The following is a 20921-nucleotide window of genomic DNA, read 5'->3' on the forward strand; positions in this document are numbered from 1 at the left end:
TTTCACTAAAAACGGGTTGTTACAACTCTCTCGCCTAAAGATATTTTCGTCCTCGAAAATCTTACCAAAAAAGAGATTAGGATATTATTTCTCATAGCTTCCTCGAGCTCCCAGGTGGCTTCCCCTACACCGTGATGTTGCCAAAGAACCTTTACTAAAGCTATGTTCTTATTTCTCAATTTTTTAACTTCTCAAGGTCTGTTTGTTTGGAAGTAAAACATTTTTCGGAAAAACTTTTTAGCCTTTTCCGTTGTTTGTTTGGCTGAAAATATTTTCCCAAGGGAAAATCAATTACAAAACACAGGAAAAAGAACCCTTAATTTTGGAAAATGTCTTACTGTTTCTAATTCAGTAAGACATTTTCAGGAAAATTAGAAGCCAACACCGATTTTTTGCTTCCCCTTCCCCTTTCCCTTCCCCTTCCCCCATCCTTGACACCTGATCTTCTGCTAGAAGTCGCTCGAGCCACTCTAAATCCCCAAGCTATTTACCTTATGGTGGCAACTCATTTAATTCCTACGATGGTCATAATCGAAACATGGGAGCTTATAGAACTGAGGGACAGGATATTGAGAGACGGGGATCTGATTTGCAATCTGGCAATCAGTTTGAATACCATGCCTTCCCTTAAATGTTAGATAAGTTGGAGTTGGAATTTAAGAGAGAGGAAATAGAACTTGGAAGAATTCATGATAAGGAAGAAGATGAAGAGAATTATAAGCATCGGGAGGTAAGATTTTTATCTTGTTTGACTATCGTGTGTGCTTTTAGTGCTAAATGGTTTCTTTGACAAGCCTATATCCTTCTGAGGTAAGGTAAAATTTTTTATAACTTAGTTATCAATGTTGGATTGTAACTTTCTGTATTGTTAATTGACTACAATGAACACTATGAAGTTCAAAACTCTAAAGCTAGAAACAGAGGTTTTTGTTCTTACTTTGTTTCTTTACTCAAATATCTTTTGGAGTGTATCAGCATTTTCTTGATTCATCATGCAGGCAACCCAAGAGTAACTCTTGAGGTCACAAGGGATGTTTGCTTGTTGGCTAGAATGATGGCTGCCAATTTGTACTATTCCCAGATTGAGGATCTGATGTTTGAGGTATTAAGCTCATCCATCGAACATACTTTATAGAGCTTTTTTGAAAAGACCCATTTTAGGCAAATTCTTGTCGATGTCTTTACAGTTGTCCATGTGGCGTTGCAGTGATGAGCTTCGTGCTCGTGATGATGAACTTCATAGATCCTTAAGGAGAGATGCTAAACACTACATAGGTATACACGCTGGTTTCTATTTTGTGTGCATTTTATTTTGAATCTAGATTATACTTTCTACATGATTAAATAGCTTTTTATCAAAATATACTTTGAATTGAAGTATAAATACTTTTTCTCCCTCGCCAATTCTCCACGACAGGATAAGATTTTTCTTTAGTGTATGTTTTATAGCATGCTCAAAGATTGAATTTAGACTAAGTGACTTGGAAATGGCAGTATCTACAAATATTTTTGTTCAATGATCTGTTATGTTGGTTAGGTTCTAATTGATGTAACTCTTGATGCAGAGTTTTGGAAACAAATCCCTCCTAGTGGACCCTACCGTGCTATTCTTGGTGATGTTAGGGACAGGCTGTATCAAACACGTGAAAGGTCACTGCAATTGTTATCTCATTGCATGTCTGAGATTCCGGAGGAAGCAAATTTCACCAACATTGAGCAGGTATCTTTTTGTTTTCCTATATCATGGTTTTATTATTAGTTTGGAATATCCTTACTTTTTACAAGTGAAATAAAGATTTACATATGTCACTCTACACTTTTTAAGTGTCTGTTGTAGGTATGCATCCAATAAGGGTATGTTCATTTTTTCCATGTACTTGAAGAATCCTTAGGTGTTGAACATAGGTTCTTTGACAAAAATGAAGAGTCGGAACAACAGAGAGAATAGTAAATTTCCTCTTGACTATATTGTTGTAATTAGGAATGGGAAAACCCCCACCCAAAAATAATAATATTGAATTAGGTTATGAAGGACCATCTACATCACTTTCAAGTAATTATTTTTGTTATGATCATAAATAGCATCTTATTACGTGTATATTCTTTCTATAGTAACCTCTTCTTAACTGACCCTGGCACTAATTAAGTTTTAAAATTTATGTAGATCCTGGAACCTCTAGAACTTTGTTATAGATCACTTTGCTCTTGTGGTGACCGACCAATTACTGATGAAAGCCTTTTTGATTTCTTGAGGCAAGTGTCAACCTTTTGGCTCTCACTTGTCAGACTTGACACTAGGCAAAAGTCTAACCGTCATACAAATATCTTAGATGCCATTACCAAACACTTGGAAATTGGTTCTTACTGAGAGTGGTCTGAAGAACAAAAGCAGGAATGGCTATTATTTGAACTAAGTGGCAAGCGTCCACTGTTTGGTTCAGAGCTTCCTAAAATAGAAGAAATTGCTGATGTTTTAGACACATTCAATGTCCAAGCAGATCTCTCAGCAGATAACTTTGGAGTGTACATCATTTCAATGGCAATTACACCTTCTGATGTTCTTGTTGTTGAGCTCCTGCAACGTGAATGCCATGTGAAGCAACCATTAATAGTTGTTCCACTGTTTGAGAAGCTTACAGATTTGGAGGCTGCACCTACTGCTTTGGCTCGGTTCTTCTCAGTAGATTGGTACAGAAATCAGATTAATGGAAAGCAAGAAGTTATGATTGGGTATTCAGATTTAGGTAAAGATGTTGGGCGTCTCTCTGCTGCTTGGCAATTATGCAAAGCTCAGGAGAAGGTTATAAAGGTTGCTAAGCAATTTGGAATGAAGCTAACAATGTTCCATGGTCGTGGTGGGACTGTTAGAAGAGGAGGTGGTCCAACTCATCTTGCTATATTATTTCAACCACCAAAAACTATTCACGGATCACTTCATGTTATAGTTCAAGGTGAAGTTATTGAGCAATCGTTTGGGGAGGAGCACTTGTGCTTTAGAACACTCCAGCGTTTTATAGCTGCCACAATTGAGCATGGTATGCATCCGCCAGTTTCACCGAAGCCTGAATGGCATGCATTGATGGATGAAATGGCCATTGTTGCTACTGAGGAGTACCGTTATTGCTGGTGGTGATGCATTTACCACTTTAAAATACTGATGTAGCATTAACTTTGTTATTGTTGAAGGATTTGGATACATACGGTTGGTGATGAAACACATTCATTTTTCAAGATTTTAGTGCTGAAAGCATTTAATATGAATTGTGGTTTGGAAGCTAATTTATAATTATTCAATCCTTGTTTAATTTTTTATAACACAATTAGAAATAATTTATTTGATTTTGATTGTTTTTAATTTATTATATATTTAATTTGATTTATTTATTTATAAATAAATCATTGCAATATATGTAAAAACAATTTAAAATATAAATTTATTAATATATGTATAAACAACTTTTTTGGAAAATATTTTCAGGAAATCTGCCAAACAACAGAAAATATTTTACACAGATTCATCCAAACACCATAAAAGTAAATCATTTCCAGAAAAGTAAATCATTTTCCAGAAATCATTTTCTAGAAAACATTTTACTGGCAAACAAACAGAGCCTCAAGCTAAAATACTGATCGATTCTTCGTTGTACGACATATCAGGCTGAATCTCAACATCCGCCGATGAGATAACATGTGAATGGTCAAATCGGTATCATCATAACATAGATACATGGAGCACGTTATGAATCTTTTCTAACTCTGACGGTAAAGCTAATCGATACGCTATTGGTCCGATTCTTTTAATAATCTCACACGGCCCAATAAATCGCAGACTTAGCTTTCCTTTGTGACCAAAATGAAGAAATTTTTTCTAGGGCGATACTTTTATAAATACTCTATCACCGGCTAGAAGTTCAATGTCTTTACATTTCAAATCCACATATGATTTTTGATAATCTAAAGCAGCTTTCAAACTATCTCGAATTACTTTTGGTTTTTCTTCAGTCTCTCGAATCAAATCAAACCCTTGAATCTTTTTCTCACCGACCTCAGTCCAATATAACGGAGTTTAGCATTTACGACCGTACAAAGCTTCATACGATGCCATCTTTATACTCGACTGATAACTGTTATTGTATGCAAACTCAACCAACAGTAAATATTTCTCCCAGTTGCCTTTGAACTCTAACACACAACAACGAAGCATATCCTCAAGTATTTGAATTACTCGCTCGAACTGACCATCGGTCTTCGAATGAAATGCAATACTAAAATGCAACAGCGTACCTAGAGCTTCCTGTAACTTTCCCTAGAATCGTGATGTAAACCACGGATCTCTATCTGAAATAATAGAAACTAGTACACCATGCAATCTGATAATCTCAGCAACATATAGCTCAGCTAATATCTCAAGAGAATAATCTATACATGCTGGAATGAAATGTACAGACTTCGTCAGATGATCAACAACAACCCAAATTGCATCTTTCTTTTTTAGAGACAGGGGAAAAAGTCTATCGTAACTAGCTCCCATTTCCATTCCGGTATCATCACTGGCTGTAATAACCCAGAAGGTACCTAATGTTCAACTTTAACTTGCTGACAGGCTAAACATCTCAATACAAAGTCAGAAATCTCTTGTTTCATTCTCGGCCACCAATACCTCTATTTCAAATCACTGTACATCTTATTACTTCCCGGATGAACGGACAAGCTACCAATATGAGCTTCTTGTAAAATCTTCTGAATGAGTTTTGGATTCTTCAGTACACAGATACAGATATGTTAGAAACATTAGTCAGAGTTTGCTAATCTGGGTTTCTCGGTTATGTTTCGATAGATGATTACTAGGAATTTCTCGGTAGTTATACTACTAATGATAAAGTGATGGCAGGAGAACATCATAGCTACTCAATTAAGTTCAGATATAGTATCAAGTTTTAATATGAGATCTGATGTGAATTTTGAATCGAGATGCCAGTTCTGATGTGATGACTTTTATTAGGTGAGAAATTTCAAGGACGAAATTTTTATAAGGGGGAGAGTTGTAACAGTGTTTTTCAGCGGTGTCAGAAATAGTAGTTTCGAGGCCACCAAATCTGATGAATTAGTTCATAAATTTTATTATTTAATATTTACGAGTCAAAAATAGTTTCAAAAAGGTTTTCGATTTGATAATTTATGTTATATAAGCTATTTATAAAGTTCAAGTGGTAAGACCCTAAGGTCAAGTGGTTTTAGAAAATAAGGTATCGGGACCTTGTTTCTATAAACCAAGTCATAAATATTTTTATAAATATTTACGGAATGCCATTAAGGTGGTATTAAAGTTTTGTTGAAAAAATTTAACGTTTTGATAGTTAAGTAATTAAAAAGGACTAAATCGTAAAAGATGTAAAATTTGATGGTAATTATATAATTAAATTAAATTAAAAGAAAAAAAGAGGCTAATTTAGTATCATCTTTTTTTTTCCATCTTCAACAACTGAATGTCCATGGAAAAACTTAAGCTAGGTTCGACCATGGTGATTTCCTCATGCATGGTAAGCAATTCTTGCCCATTTTTAATAATTTTTATGTTTTTGAAATTGTCGCAACTAGGTCTAGCTGACCCATACCTTTGATTTTGAAATTGTTAAAGATTTTAAATGCTTCCATTGATGAACCTTGTGATTTTAGATGTTAAAAGATGAATTTGAAGTGTTAGTTGGTATTTAAAAGTATTTTGTTAAGTGATTTTTGATAAATTTACCGATTAGGGATTAAATTGTTGAAATAGTAAAAATACAAGGATTTGATGTGAAATTATTACATATGTGGGCTGTTTTGTGTGCCATTAATATTTGAATAATGTGAATTGGCATTAAAAATGGTTAATTTACATGTTTTAGGTTCAGGGACTAAATTGAATAAAAGTAAAAATGTTAGGGCAATTTTGTAAAAATGTCAAAAATGAATAAATTGTTTAAACTACATTGTTTTACTATCTAAATTAATAGATTAAATAAAATTATTAATTTAGATCAAGACTGAGTGGAAAATTGAGGAGAATAGAAAATTACCAAAATTTCCTTGTACTTTGAAATTTCTACAATTTAGCTAGGTGAGTTCGTATGAACTGAATTCTATATAATGCTGATTAATAGAATGTTAGTATATGAATCTATTTTGATTGAATCAATATATATATGTTATGATACAATTTATCGAGTAAAGAGACAATGGAAATCCTGCAACGTACGACGACTATCGAGCCCTATTTGAACCATAGGAATATATAGGATACATATGACATGTCATTAGGGTTTTTATGTTTCAAGTGCTGGTCTTGAATGTCCTACCAGTGGCTAAGTTTGGACATTTGTTGCGGATACTTGACAGCTTGTGTGAGCAGCACTGTGTAGCTATGTTCTGATCGACAGCTTGTGTGAGCAAACCCAGGTTACTATGTTTTGGGTGATGGTCTTGAATGTCCTACCAATGGCTGGGGTTCGGCATTAGTTCTGGATACTTGATAACTTTGTGAGCAATATCATGTAGCTTACATTTCGACTGACAACTTGTGTGAGTAGGCTTATTTGACAGCTCGTGTGAGCTATGACTATATGTTTAGCACACTTTGTGTGAGCTTTCCCGTGTATCCGATATTATTCAATGTAGTTCAACGGGCATAAAAAGGGAAGGAGCGGAAAGTATTCAAATGACTTACGTCATGAATTTATGAAAATGAATGAAAAGGTAATGTTCAATGAAAGTATGCTTACGCTCATGAAATTGAAGATTTCAAATGATATTGTTCATGTATATGACTTACCTTATGTTATTTCAAGTGATTTATGAGCTGATGCTCTAACATGAATTGTGGATGATGCTTAGGCTTGTACCAAGCTTATAATTGGATTATATTATCCTTAGTCTTAATGAAATACAATGAAATGGTAAGTGTTCAATTGGTAATATGTTTATGTACATGAAAAAGTGGTATAAATTAAAGTATGTAATTTCTTCTAAAATTATTTATCATGTAGTTGTTTTCAAAAGAACTATGTTAAATAGCTCGTAGTCATGGTTGATGTTATGTTTATGTCTTGTATTATACAAAGGAAACGAGTATAAAAAGCTACTGAAAATGGTAAGTCTATAGTTGAAATGAAATATGATGAAATAAAATGGAATTGATGTGTTGAAAGATGTACTTATATGTGGGAAGCTTACGTATTTTATGGATGAATATACATAGTTCATGAAAAAATATGCTAATTAATAAATTGATGTTGTTATTTAAGCTAAAGTAAGTAAATCCAATGGAAAATAAGTAAATGGAAGGGTTCAAAGTCTTATGAAATCCTACTATGCTAGGAACGATAAGTATATTTATGGTGTTGATAGACTTATCCCATTGTGAGTTGATGTTTATAGTTCAATAAATATTGAGGCATTGGTATAGGTTTATATTAACCTATAATGTTTATTATTGAAATGTAATATTATGCTTATAGTTTATACGAGCTTACTAAGCATTCATTTCTTATGTGATTATCTTTCTCTTACTTTACACATTATCAGAAGCTTAACCCGGTTGGAAGCTAGTCGGAGAACTATCACACCATCCAACGATTATATTGGTAGATTTTGATGTCTTGATCAAGGTTATAATGGCATGTATAGGTGGACTATGTCTAATGTTTAGTTAATGATAAAGGCATGTAATATTGCTTTGAATTTGTGAAACTTATGTTGTTTTGATGCCTTCATGGTTTGCGTGCTTTTGGCACTTTGATGCTCAATGGTTTGTGCTTATATGATCAAATTGATGCATGGTTTTTTTTATGGCCAAAGTGGTAAATGTTGGCATGTTTGCAAAATGATTATTTATGGCATGATTTGATATGAAATTTAGTCAAGTATAATTGGTTGAATTATGACCCATTTGGTATGTTTGAATGTGAATTTGGCTTGTGGTTAATTGTGGTTTAATGTGCTATGGAATTAAGCTAAATATATGTGGATGAAATATGGTCTAATATATATAAGTTAAATATATGTGTATTTGGAATGCATGAAAACAATGGTTCAAATAATGAGTTCTAATGACATGGCATAAGTTAAGAATGGTATGTTTTAAATTGGTAGCAAGGCGATCAATTATACATATGTGTTGTTAAGTTGAGTGCTTGCTTTTGAGGTGCCCTTTGGACATATTGGTTGTAAGGGTAAATACCATATTGATCTAGCTTTAATATGCATGTTTTAGGTACATTTTTGAATGTTTGAAATAGGTGAAAATGACTTGTACGTATGAACATGTTTTAGGCTGAGAGAAATGGCTAAAAATGGCCTATTTCTTATCCACACGACCTAAGACATGGGCGTGTGTCTCAGCCATGTCTGACACACGGGCGTGTATCCTTGTAGGTTTTTAAAGGTTGGATTTCGAGTGTTACACGGCCTGGCACACAGGCGTGTGCCTTGGCCATGTAATCTAAGTCAGAGAGTTACACGAGCACGGACACGGGTTAGAACATGGCTGTATGTCCCTATTTCGAATGTCCACACGGCCTGAGACACGGATGTGGGTCTCAGCCGTGTGAGTCATAAGCCTGGCCACACGACTGTGTGACCCTTGCAGTTCAAATTCTAACTTTTTACTAAACTTTTTTATTGTTTCCAATTTAGTCCCAAATCATTTATAAAATGTTTCTAAGGCCATGAAGGCTCGAAAAAGGGTCGTTATACATGTATTTGAATGAATTATGATATTTTTATCTAATTTTTGGGAATAAATGTTTTCAATTAAAATTTTCTAATAATGCTTCGTAACCCTATTCCGGTTATAGATATGGGTTAGGGGTGTTACAATACTTCATTACTTTCACTAATGATTTCAGTATATATAGGTATATTTATCTTATGCCCCATAAATTTAAAGCCCTTGAAAATTTCATGGAATTTAAAAATGAATTACACAACCAACTAGTTAAAATTATTAAGGCAGTTCAATCAGATTGATGAAGAGAATACTTAAGCTTAAAGTTTGATGTGTTTTTGAAGGAATGTGAGATTGTCTCACAACTTACACCTCTTAGTACTCTACAATTGAATGCAATTTCTGAAAGGAGTAATCGAACATTATTAGACATGGTTCGATCAATTATGAGTCATGTTGATCTTCCTACTTTCTTTTGGGGACATGCACTAGAAACAACTACTTTCACTCTAAATCGTATTCCATCTAAATCGGTTCAAAAAAAACCATATGAGATGTGGACTGGGAATTGTCCTTGTGGTGCGTTCTGCCAAAAGTTTCTAGAAAATGTGTTGATCTACCCTTATGGTAAGCTCTGAGTATCTAGGGTCTTGAAATAGAGTGAAGTGAAATTTATCTGAAGGATCTATGTAGCACAACATAAGTATGGTTTGCATGGTATTGAACCAAGGTATGTATTGATCAGTTGTTGATGGTATTATTTTTGCGTGATTATTCACAAACATATAGAGTATCCACCCACGATAAATGAAAGGAATGCATTTTTGGCTTTCTTTGTAAGCCGTCTAAGGTTTGTTGCCCTTGGGTTGGAACTAAAGATTAATCTAAAATAGAAGATTACTTCGTATTTCGGTGAGTATTTCAGTTATGCAAGTGGAATCCTGAAGAGTAAGTTGTTAAATTTGGTTGAACGTTAGGATTGAAGAAAAAAGGGCTTTGTATGGGGTTTTCAATGTTTGAGAAATGGTTAAAGGCATGTGAATGGGTTTTGATGATGTTTCTATGTTCCTTGAGTAGTGATTTTTAGTCAGATGGTCAAATTTGGAGCTTTGAAATGCAATAGGTAAGGATCAGGTGAGCTTATAAATTGTGGGTATAGACTATTAAATAATGAAAAAACTTGAGTATTGGATAAATGAGTAAAACATAAGAGACTCGTGCAAAGTAAAGTTATTATGTGCAAAATTACATGAATAAAATGTAGAATCAAGAAAAGAGTATAAATTAGACTTGTAATTTGATGAAAGGTTAGACGAGCCTAAATGCATGGGTAATTGTGATGATGAATTATATCTATTAATGAATGAATGAATGTTTGTTGAGTATAATATGTGTCTTTGGCAGTGCATCTAATAAGTTCATGTATACATCAATTGTTGCTTTAGTATTAAAACATTGAAGTATATTTGTAACAGCATGTCAGGGATGTATGATGTAAGATGTGTGCTATGTTGATTATATATTGGTAACCTAAAATGATTTTGCTAGTTTGTTTTTGTGCATGAAGCAATTCTGGTTAGAAATTGAGGTCCAACATACATTGTGGACTTGAAGATACATGTGACACAGGTTTAACATGGATTGGTAATCTGCTGTTATTTTAAAGAGTAGAAACAACTGTAACAAAGACAATATAATTTTGCATATTTGCAATTTAGTGCTTCAATCAGTAGAAGTAAAAAAATGATATCATATGAACCTTATCATCCAATCTTATATCAATCATGATGAATTAGAAACCCAAGTAAGATAGAGCAAAACTGCTCATGAATCAACCATACTTACAGTAATTCCATCTAATATAATTAGCCAGCTTTCAAATATGATAAATGTTGCATCTGAACATGAAAAATTTCATATTGCCTCTGAGAATAACAGAACTTATAGAGTACCCAGAAGATATTGTTGCAATATCCCTGATTATAATAGTTGCATTCAAATATCTTTGCAACTTTATCACTATTCCACTGACTAATAAAGTCATCAATAATCTTACATTATTCAGTTTACTGCAAAAGTCAATTCGGAAGAATTTTTAGCTAATTCGTTTTGTAAATATCATACCTGGAAAATTCGTTTACTCATGAATAACTTCTTCCTTAACAATGACATCACATATTCAGAATAATCCTTAGAAAAATCTAATATCTCTTCTAATATCGTCTTCACTTATTAACTCATTCTCGATTTTGACTACATTATTAATCATTCAGCCTTTGAACCCTTTTTTCACACTTATGAACTTAATCAATATAAATCTTGTGAATTTCATTGTATAAAACTGTACTGGTGAGGGGTGGAGATAATAAGCCTCAAAATTTAACTTTCATATATATACTCATATAACATAACATTTATCATTCTCATGTACTATAAAACATTTATCCGTACCTTTTCAAATTTTGTTTCATCATAAGTAACATTTTACTCAGATACTTGAGTATCTCTTTTGGAATCATCAGAATTACTCGATTGGAAAGCATCTCTGTCTATTTGTGAAACAATTTTCATCAGAGTTGGGAGATATCACACTATCATAGGTTATATAATGGCATGTATTTCTAGACTCCACATATTTTATGTTCAGTCCGGGAACTGACTAAATCGTAGCTCTAATATCACTAAATGTAACACCCCTAACTCATGTATGTCGTTGAAACAAGGTTACGGAGTAATACCGAAACTTTCAGAACATTCTCAGATAATTTACAACAATTACTATTCACTTTCCAAAATTTTTCGTAACGTCCCTTAAATGGACCTTCGAGGCCAAATATGAGCTTTAGTATCGAATTGGGACTTAAACGGGAACTTTAAAAATTTTTCGTGAAATTTCAAAATTTTTCCAAGTTACAGGGCTTCCACGCCCCTGTGGTCCAAGGGACACGCCTGTGCTGCAGGCTGTGTTTGACCCCGTGTAACTCTATAACACCCCTAACCCGTATCCATCGTCGGAACAGGGTTACAAAGCATTACCGAAACTTTCAGAATATTTTCAAATAATTCAAACATTTACTATTCATTCCTCAAGATTTATTCATAACGTCCCTTAAATGGACCCTCGAGGCCCAAAACAAGCATTAGAATCGAGTTGGGACATAATCGGAAACTCTAAGAATTTTTCGCAAAATTTCAAAATTTTTCCAAGGTGCAGGGCTCAAACGCCCGTGTGCTAGGCCGTGTAGCACACACGGCTGAAACACGCGCCTGTGTCTCTGCCCGTGTGCTCAATTCTGAGCATTCTGTTTTCTCGAATTTAAGATGCAGGGGACACACAGCCTAACCACATGCCCATGTACCAGGTCGTGTGTCACACATGGTCTAGACACACGCTCGTGTGTCTGCCCGTGTGGACAAAATAAAGCCATTCCTAGCTTCATTTCTTACCAAAAATCATACCAAATTCCTTACCAAACTTACATCCAAACACTAACCAAGCCAAGCATTGAATTCAAGCAATTTATAACATCTAATATGATATATTGTTACATGCAGTCATGCTTTTAATCTTACCACTTATAAGCATACTCATTTTAACCTTTCTAAATCAATCAATAATAAACACTTATCTCCATAAAATAAACTTAAATACATATATATAAATGTACATAAACATAATCATCACTAGTCATTCCAACAGCTAGATTACAATAATCATTTACATTTACACGCTAATATGACCAATATAACCTATACACGCCATTATAACCATAATTGATTTACCATATTGTACTGACATGGGCCGATGGATAATGTGAGTGCTCTCCGCTAAGCTTCCAATCCAACGAGCTTCCAATTTACTCTAAAATAGGGAAATAAAACTAAGCATAAAATGTTTAGTAAGTTTGTATAATATGGTACTTAACTTACCATTCATTCTATTTTGAGGTAACTATGTAAGGTATATTGTAACACCCCAAACCCGACCTAGACGTTATGATCGAATCTGACGTGCCACATCAATTACCCGAAAACCCAACAAGCTTATGATGTTGAACCGGATGTCGTAAAAGCCTTTATAGTTTTAAAGCCCGTGTATGCCTAGTGCTTCCTACTGTTTAAAACGTGTATAGTTGTCAATATGTTTGTTTTTATCAGCATTAAAGTTGTAGGTTTGCTTACCAAAAATGTTATTTGCTTACCAAAACCGTTATTATTTTGAAAACCCGATGTTCCTACTCTAGCAATTGATAAGTACCAAATCAAAGCCCAATTAAAAGCTAAATCCCCAAATAGCCTTATTACAAAAACAAAACCCAAATATAAAATCCGTAAATAATAAAGACTTTCGTGATCGTGTGGCCACCCCGAGTCTCTCGCAACTCCAAACCGTCTAAGGTTGAGGATTACCTGTACAATTAAAAGGAAGGGTGAGTTTACAAAAACTCAATATGTAATCCCTTATCAGACTATAGAAAATAGTGCATGCAGTAACAGTCTGGGCCTGAGCCCTATTCAATATCAGTACAGTTTGGCCTTAGCCCTTAAACAGTAGCAGTGTGGCCTAAGCCCAATACAGTTTCAGTATAGCGCAAAATGTAACCTGTAATGCCCCAATTTTCGGGAATTCTGTGTATGTTGGAAATTTTAAAATTTCTGTGTTCTGTCTGTGTGGGTGTAGGTTTAAATATGTTATGGGGCCTCTAGAAGGCCCAAGGGTAAGTTAAAACTCGGTAATTTTAGTTAATTCTAGTTCCATAAGAAAAGGGGTTCTGGTTAACTGGGCTTTTAGGTACTAACGGGGTAAAATAAAACACAAGGAAGCCTGTGGTAAGTTGGCATGTGACGCCACTTGGGGGGGCTTTAGAGGTGGTGTGTGGATGACCAAGGAGAGCTAAGGTTCGAGTCGTAAGGTAAGCAAATTAGTGATATTAATTTTTATGAACAGAAAAGGTAAGCAGTGGAACTGAAGTGAAAGTCTGTCAGGAGAGGATTTATGAGCTGATAAGGGAGAGGATTTAGGAGCTGATAAGGGAGAGGATTTAGGAGCTAATTAGGGAGAACAGTGTTGGTTGAATGGTGGACTTTTGAGGAGCAAGAGTTGGCCGGCCAAGGGGTGCTTTAGTGGGGCAATTTCGGCTAGGTTAAGTGCCAGTATAGTTCGGAAGTAGGGGTAAGTTGTGTCGTTTTTCTGACCATCCTTCCTCCTCTTCTTTTCTTTTCTTTTTCACTCCATCTACTTTCTCCTCTTCTTTTCTCCATAGCTGAATCCTTCTACCACTCGACCCTACACTACTTTCTTACCATTGTTTTAAGCCTATAGTCGATTGCCTCAAAAAGCCGAAATCCCGAAGGCCTGATTTATTTGTGCCGTTTTCTTCTAGGAAAGAACCCTCTTATTTTCCCTCATTTTCTTGACCGATTCTCTTGTCCTCTGAACCCCAATTTTCTGTCGACAAAGCCACTACAAAATCTCGACTTTTCTTCACTGTTACAAAAAGCCGAAAACGCATAGCCATAGGTCATAGCCGAATTTTAAGATCACTAAAGGCTCGACTTTTTTTATCATTTGAGGGGTAGATCTGCATCAGAATCAAGTAGGAGTCAATTGGAATCATTGACTGGGGGAAACAGTGGTAAGTTTTTTTAACTTAATCCTTATTTCGAGTTTTAGAAAAGTCGAAACCCCAAAAGGTTAGGGGGGTTGTCGATTTGGGCATGTAGCTCTAAGGGATGTTATAACTATTTTATTTTGATAATAGTGGGATCTAAAGGCTATTGATCGAAGGCTTGGATAAGCGGAACGACTGGATCTAGACCTAATCGCTAACTTCGGCAAAGGTAGGATCGCTGTGCCTAAGGTGCTTTTGGCCGAATGTGGTAAGGGGTTATTACGTAGTTCGTTTTCGATAAGTTAGATTAACGTGTTAGTAATTCAATTGTAGGCAGTACGTGTGTGGATCTCGTCAGCATATCATCGTAAACAAGTGTGTAACTGATGCCCTCTTATAGACTAGATCGGCAAAAGCCGACAAGCCCAAATGTCGAAAAGCCGGTATTTTGAGAACATAAGAGTGTGCGAATGCTCGTGAGATTAATAGTTGATGTATATGGTAGATTAAAGTGATAAGACTGTAGAGTGCACGATTCTGTGCATTTCGATGTTTTTGGGCTTAATAGGCCAAAGTCAAGATAGTGGGCGAAAGGGCCCAATTCGGTAAAAAAATGCGGTAAGTGTTTCTGGTCGTACGTAAATGGCTATGGTATGCATGAAAACCCTAAGAATAGTTGAATTACTTAAATACCCCTATGTATGGGAATTACTGATATACCCTTAGGTGCAAAATTACCATTATACCCCTAGGGTTACTTTTGACTAAAAAGCATGATGATTTAATTTGTATGATTTATGCCATGACTGTATATCTGTTGCATGGGGACATGGGTTATATTATGGAGGAAGCATCCTAGTGGCTATGCCACAATTATCTGATCTGGTGCCTCTGCAACATATTTTTGTTCTGGTGGCTCTGCCGCGATTATCTGTTCTGGTGACTCTGTCACATTATCTGTTCTGGCAGCCATACTGCATATCTCTGTGGCGTGTAGCAGTTGGGTGGGTCGAGTAGTCTCCCCACATGGTGAAAGGTTGGTATGGGGGTGCATGTAGTTGGATATGGGTTGGGTACTGCATAAACTTGTGATATCTGTTCTATTCTGTTATGGGCCTATGGGCTTTATTCTGAATTCTGTTCTGGGCTAAGGCCAACTTATTTTGTTTCTGTGGTTGAGCCGATATAGGCTATGGTTGGGTTAATTTACACACTGAGTTTCCCCAAACTCACCCCTTTATTTTCATCCACGCAGGTAATCCCCAACCATAGTGGGCTTGGAGCTGTGAGGGATTTCGGAGTGGCCACACGTTCTGCAAGTTTGACTCTCTTCCGGTGAACTGGACATTTATTTTACGTTTAAGGTTTCGATTTTTTTTAAGTTGTAATAAGGCCGCTTAATTATTTTTGATGGTTTTAATATGTTTTATTAAGGTAGGTAATACTTATATTTAACTGTTGGAATTGGATAGCTTTAGGGCGTGTTTTCAAAAACACTAATTGATTTCAAAATAACACGACATCAAGCAAAGCTTCAGCAATGAAAATATTTTTTTCCAAAATTAATCACTTTTCCTAAAAAGAACTTAATCAAGTTGGTTTCCTGGAAATATACGTGACGTTAAGGTGTGGTAATGGCGGTGTGCATGTCTAGGATTGGATCCGAAGGGAGCTTGGTACTTAAGCAGTCCGATGGACTCACCTCCTCTTTTCCGGTTTCCTACCTAGTGCACAGCTTCCATTCACTTTAACCTGCATTGAAATTATCTTTTAAAACACCAAGTAAGTTTTTATAGAACAGCAACCTGAAATGTTTTGAACACTTCGATGTGGCATGTCGATCCGGCCATAACGTCTGGGCGGCCGGGTTTGGGGTGTTACACAACCCATCCCAAAACCATCCAGCATACCACTTATACCAACCAACACACCATGTGAGGATATCATTCAACCACCCAACCAGCACACCCATATCGCAGCAAAGCTGCTAGTAACAATAACGCAGCGTAGCTGCCAGTAGCAGAAAGTGTGGCAAGCCACCAGTAATAGTAAACGTGACATAGTTACCAGTACAGTACTTTCTCCATATCATAAACCCAATCCCATGCAGATGTCGTGTCATAAATATTACGTGCATGCGGTATGTCATACTCAAAACCAGTCATATAAATGTCATACACACATCAATTAACATACCACTAGCGTTATAAAGGTCATTTCGTCAGTTAAGGGTAAAACAGTAATTTTTACCCCTCAAGGGTATTTCGGTCATTTAACTGATCTTAAGGTCTCGGTACAGATAACAACCCTTCGAAAGGTCTACAGTCGACTCAAACGACTCAGATAACCCATATGGCCAAAACAGTGTAAATAGGCCCAAGGCCCATTACTCGGCCCAAGGGGGCCCATACGCCCATGTGGCCCATTTAGCTCAAGTTCAGTCGTGTCAACGTGGTTTCTATATCCCATTCCATACTTTGTCACTTACCGCATATCCTATCCGTGTGGGGCCCACAAGTCTATTGGGCTTGCACGGCCCATCTAGGCCCAACAAGGCCCATAACGGCCCTAGTCCATGAAACGCACGCAACGGTCTTATAGTCTACCGCCCTTAATATGTGGGCTCGATTTACCCCACGAGCAATCGCACACTTAGAAGGCCTTAAAAGCTAAAATTACGACTTTTTGGCTTTCCGGCTTTTGCTGATACACAGTTACGTAATGGTGTGAGAACACACCCCTTGGCTTTTGGTCAGTAACAGAATGGTGTACGATTACACACCTTTTTGGAGAGAAAAACGTCGAAACCTTCATGCTCAACCTAAATCCACAATAATGACCCCTTGTCAGTTCTCAAACATTTGGGTTACCACCCAACTATGTACTCATAAGTTCCCAACAATATGTATCGCTTACCTTGCTAAGACAAGTAAGGCTCAAACCAACCTTATCCAACGATCCCCCCTCCTATAGACAACAATTTGCATTAACATCCCATTTGTTCAGTAACCTTAATAACACTTCATTAGAACCAAGTGCACTACTTACCGAGACGTGAACTAAAAACGAAAGACAATAGCGTTCGGCCCACCCCCTTGGTTAAAGGTCACGACCCCCTAGCACCATTTGAACGAGAAGGAAAACATTAGGTGAACCTATCCCCACTGCGGCAAAGAGGATTTGGCTCAAGAAATACCCAAATCGAACATGGAAAAAGGAGCCTTCCACAATTCGGCTAGAGAAAACACTTACCCTCTAGTAAATGAGATTAAGAATCGGTTAGGCCCCCACAATTTCGGTCACACAAAGAGAGAAGTAATCGGCTAATTTCAGGAGAGAAAAAAACAATGAAAGGAAAGAAGAGGAGTTAGGTTCGGTTTATTCAACTTTAGAACCAAGAAAAGAGATGTTTGAGACAACAAAAGGGAAAAAGGTCACCAATATTCAGCTAAAGAGAATTCGGCAATCTTGACACAAAGAAGAAGAGAAAAAGAAATTGAGAAGAAACGACACACGGCTTTCGGTAAAGTGACACTTACAATTCGGCACAAAAGGGTATCACCAAATAAAACCTAAAAGTAGAAAAGAAGAATTTGGCACCTACTCCTAAACACCAATTGCCGAAATGCCTAACCCAAAACCCCTTGGCCGAATTTTGCACCAACAACTTACCTATTCGGCTACAACTCTCCCGCTTCTCCAACTCCTTGAAAATCTCCAAGATTTTCTCCACTTATCCTTCCTTGATATTCTCCACAACAACCTCTATGACCCATTCAAACTCCCATTACCAGAGTTCAAATCCCACACAACTCTTTCCGTCCCATTCTAGCAAAATAATTGCTCCTTGTTTGTAATGGGATTCGAACCCAAGTTATCTCTATTGCCAAGTTACGCCACCTGCCACCAAGCCACAAGGCTTTTTCTTTCATAAAACATACGCGATCACCTATGAAGCCTAGGTGCCAATGCTCAAGGTCTTTTATGAGCAAAACAAAAATCTTCAAAAGCCGAAACTCGAAACCCAAGACCTCTCAAATATTCCCAAACACACCCAAATCACTTAACCAACCCACCAAACATGCAATTAGTGTCAACATAAGCAAAAATTTCTAGACCCTAAATTTTAGGGCATTACATATATTCAATCAATTTGACCTCAAGCCCTACACACATCCTCATTGCCCTTGTTAGTCATATATTCCATAATAGCATCAAAACATATATGGGCTCAACAACGATCAAATTTTCAGGCACATATGCTTTCCAAAACATTTATTCATTTAACATGTATAAATCATCTCTTTATATTACAAGTATAATTTCATAATAGTTCATCTCGAGTTCAGATTATTTCATATCAGAACTTTACTCATATCACTTGAAATATCAATGTCACACGAGTAATAGTACACTCAAAGTGTACAAGTCTATAAACAAGGATGAACATATTCATCAAATGAATTCCATGTACAAATATCATCATCTCATGTTTTCATATGTCAATTGTCACATATCCATATTTTCATGTATTTCAGACAACTACGTGTAATGACTCATTTCTTATTCATATCTTCTCATGTCAAGATTTTTACCCGTTGAATTTGTTTGAAATATCGATGGATACATAGGTAGTACACCTAGGGTGTACAAATTAGAATCCATCAATTCATGTCCAATGGTACCTATAAGGTACTATTTCAGAGAGTACACTCTCGAGCCACACATATATATACTACAGGATTACCAATCTAGGCTAAATCCTGTCTCCAATATATATATACTCAATAGAGCTTAGTCAAGATTACCAGTCTATGCTAAATCTTTTTTATGACATATTCTATGAAGAGCTTAATCTGGATTACCCATCCAGACTAAATCCAATCTATAACATATGCTTGAGAGGACTTATTTCAGAATTACCCGTCCGCAACAAATGCAAGGCCTCATTCATTTCGGGAAATCACATATCCATTGATTTTTCATTTATTCAAATGGGATTCAATATTTTTCAAGCATTATCAGGCATGTGATTATTTCATACATCTATAACATTCATATAATTCAAATAAACACATTCCACATTTATTTCAAACATATAAGTAACATTTTTATCATTTATCATTTATAGGCATTATTATTGATCGGGCTTTGTCAAATATATTTTTAATGTCATATATATACAATATTTATACAATTAACAAATACAACATTTAATTCAATCATATAAACATACACGATTTAGTTACAACGAACTTTCCTCGATAAATGTTCGTGCACATAAAATCTACTAATCTGACATTTTCCTCTTTCCGCGTTCTAGCTCCGAATTTGGTCTATTCGACAGATAAATTTTATATCAATTTATCACATTTCATATTCAAGTGGAGTCAATTTACATCCTAGGAAAAATTACCATTTTCCCCTAACTTTTCCATAAAATCCAATTTCATCCCTAGGCTCAGAAAATGAAATTTATGCAATTTACTCCCTATTCCAAGCCTAACCAAAATTTCACCATAAAATTTACAGCACATATATTCTATAAAATTCATATTTTTTCTTCAATTTTCACAACTTTAAATTTTAGTCCCTAAATCATGTTTTCATCAAAAATAACTTTGTAAAAGTTATTTATCTATCAACAACCTTTCATTTTCTACCATAAATTTCAAATTTTCAGCATATTCATCCATGACCTAATTTTCAAGTTTTAATAACTTCTTAAATTGATCCCCCAAATAGATAGATTAAGCTATCCCGGTTTCAAAAATATCAAAATTACTAAAAACGGGACAAGAAAACTTACCCAATTTGGCCAAGAAAGTTTCTTCTCTCTCTCCTAGGGTTTCAATGGAATATTTTAGGGAAGAAGATGATAAAAATGATTTTTATTTCTATTTAATTAATTTATCATCTTTAATAATTTTGATTTCCATTTTAGTCCTTAGCCTTTTTCTAATTTTCCATGGATGAATCATCCAAAAATATCTACAAAATTTTTATTAATAGTCTAATTACAATATAAGGACCTTAAGTTTTGAATTCCTTAGCTATTTGATCCTTCTAGATACTAGAATTCAACTTTTGCATTTTATGCGATTTGATCCTTCCCGTAATTAAACACATAATCGGTAAAATTTCGTTATCAAAATTTTCACATGACATTTCTATCATATTACGAACCATAAAATAAAATAAAAATAAATTTTATTTTTGGCTCGAATTTGTGGTCCCCAAAACCACTATTCCGATTTCACAAAAATGGGCTGTTACACTTTTGCCCCTAATATTTTAATTTCTTTACAAATTAGTCCTTTTTTCATAAAAAAACACAAATTCATTAATGCTAGCCGAATTTCAATTAGGTCCATTGCAGCCCATATTTTTCATTTATTTCATATTTTAACCACAAAGTTTCAGCATTTCACAATTTAATCCTTAATTTGCATTTTCACTAAAAATCACTCAACAAAACTTGTATAACTATCATCAAACATTCATAATCTATCATCAGTCATTAAAGTTCATACATATTCATCAATGGAAACATCCTAAACCTTTAACAGTTTTGTAAAATAGTCCCTGGGCTAGCTAAACTAAGC

General features: G+C 35.4%; 1 pseudogene; it reads left to right on the forward strand.

Annotated features, from left to right (window-relative positions):
- Positions 1–996: 996 nt before the first annotated feature.
- Positions 997–3133, forward strand: LOC107952180 (phosphoenolpyruvate carboxylase-like; annotated as a pseudogene).
- Positions 3134–20921: the final 17788 nt, after the last annotated feature.

Source organism: Gossypium hirsutum, chromosome A02 (assembly GCF_007990345.1).
Source record: "Gossypium hirsutum isolate 1008001.06 chromosome A02, Gossypium_hirsutum_v2.1, whole genome shotgun sequence".
In the NCBI taxonomy this organism is placed as follows: Eukaryota; Viridiplantae; Streptophyta; class Magnoliopsida; order Malvales; family Malvaceae; genus Gossypium; species Gossypium hirsutum.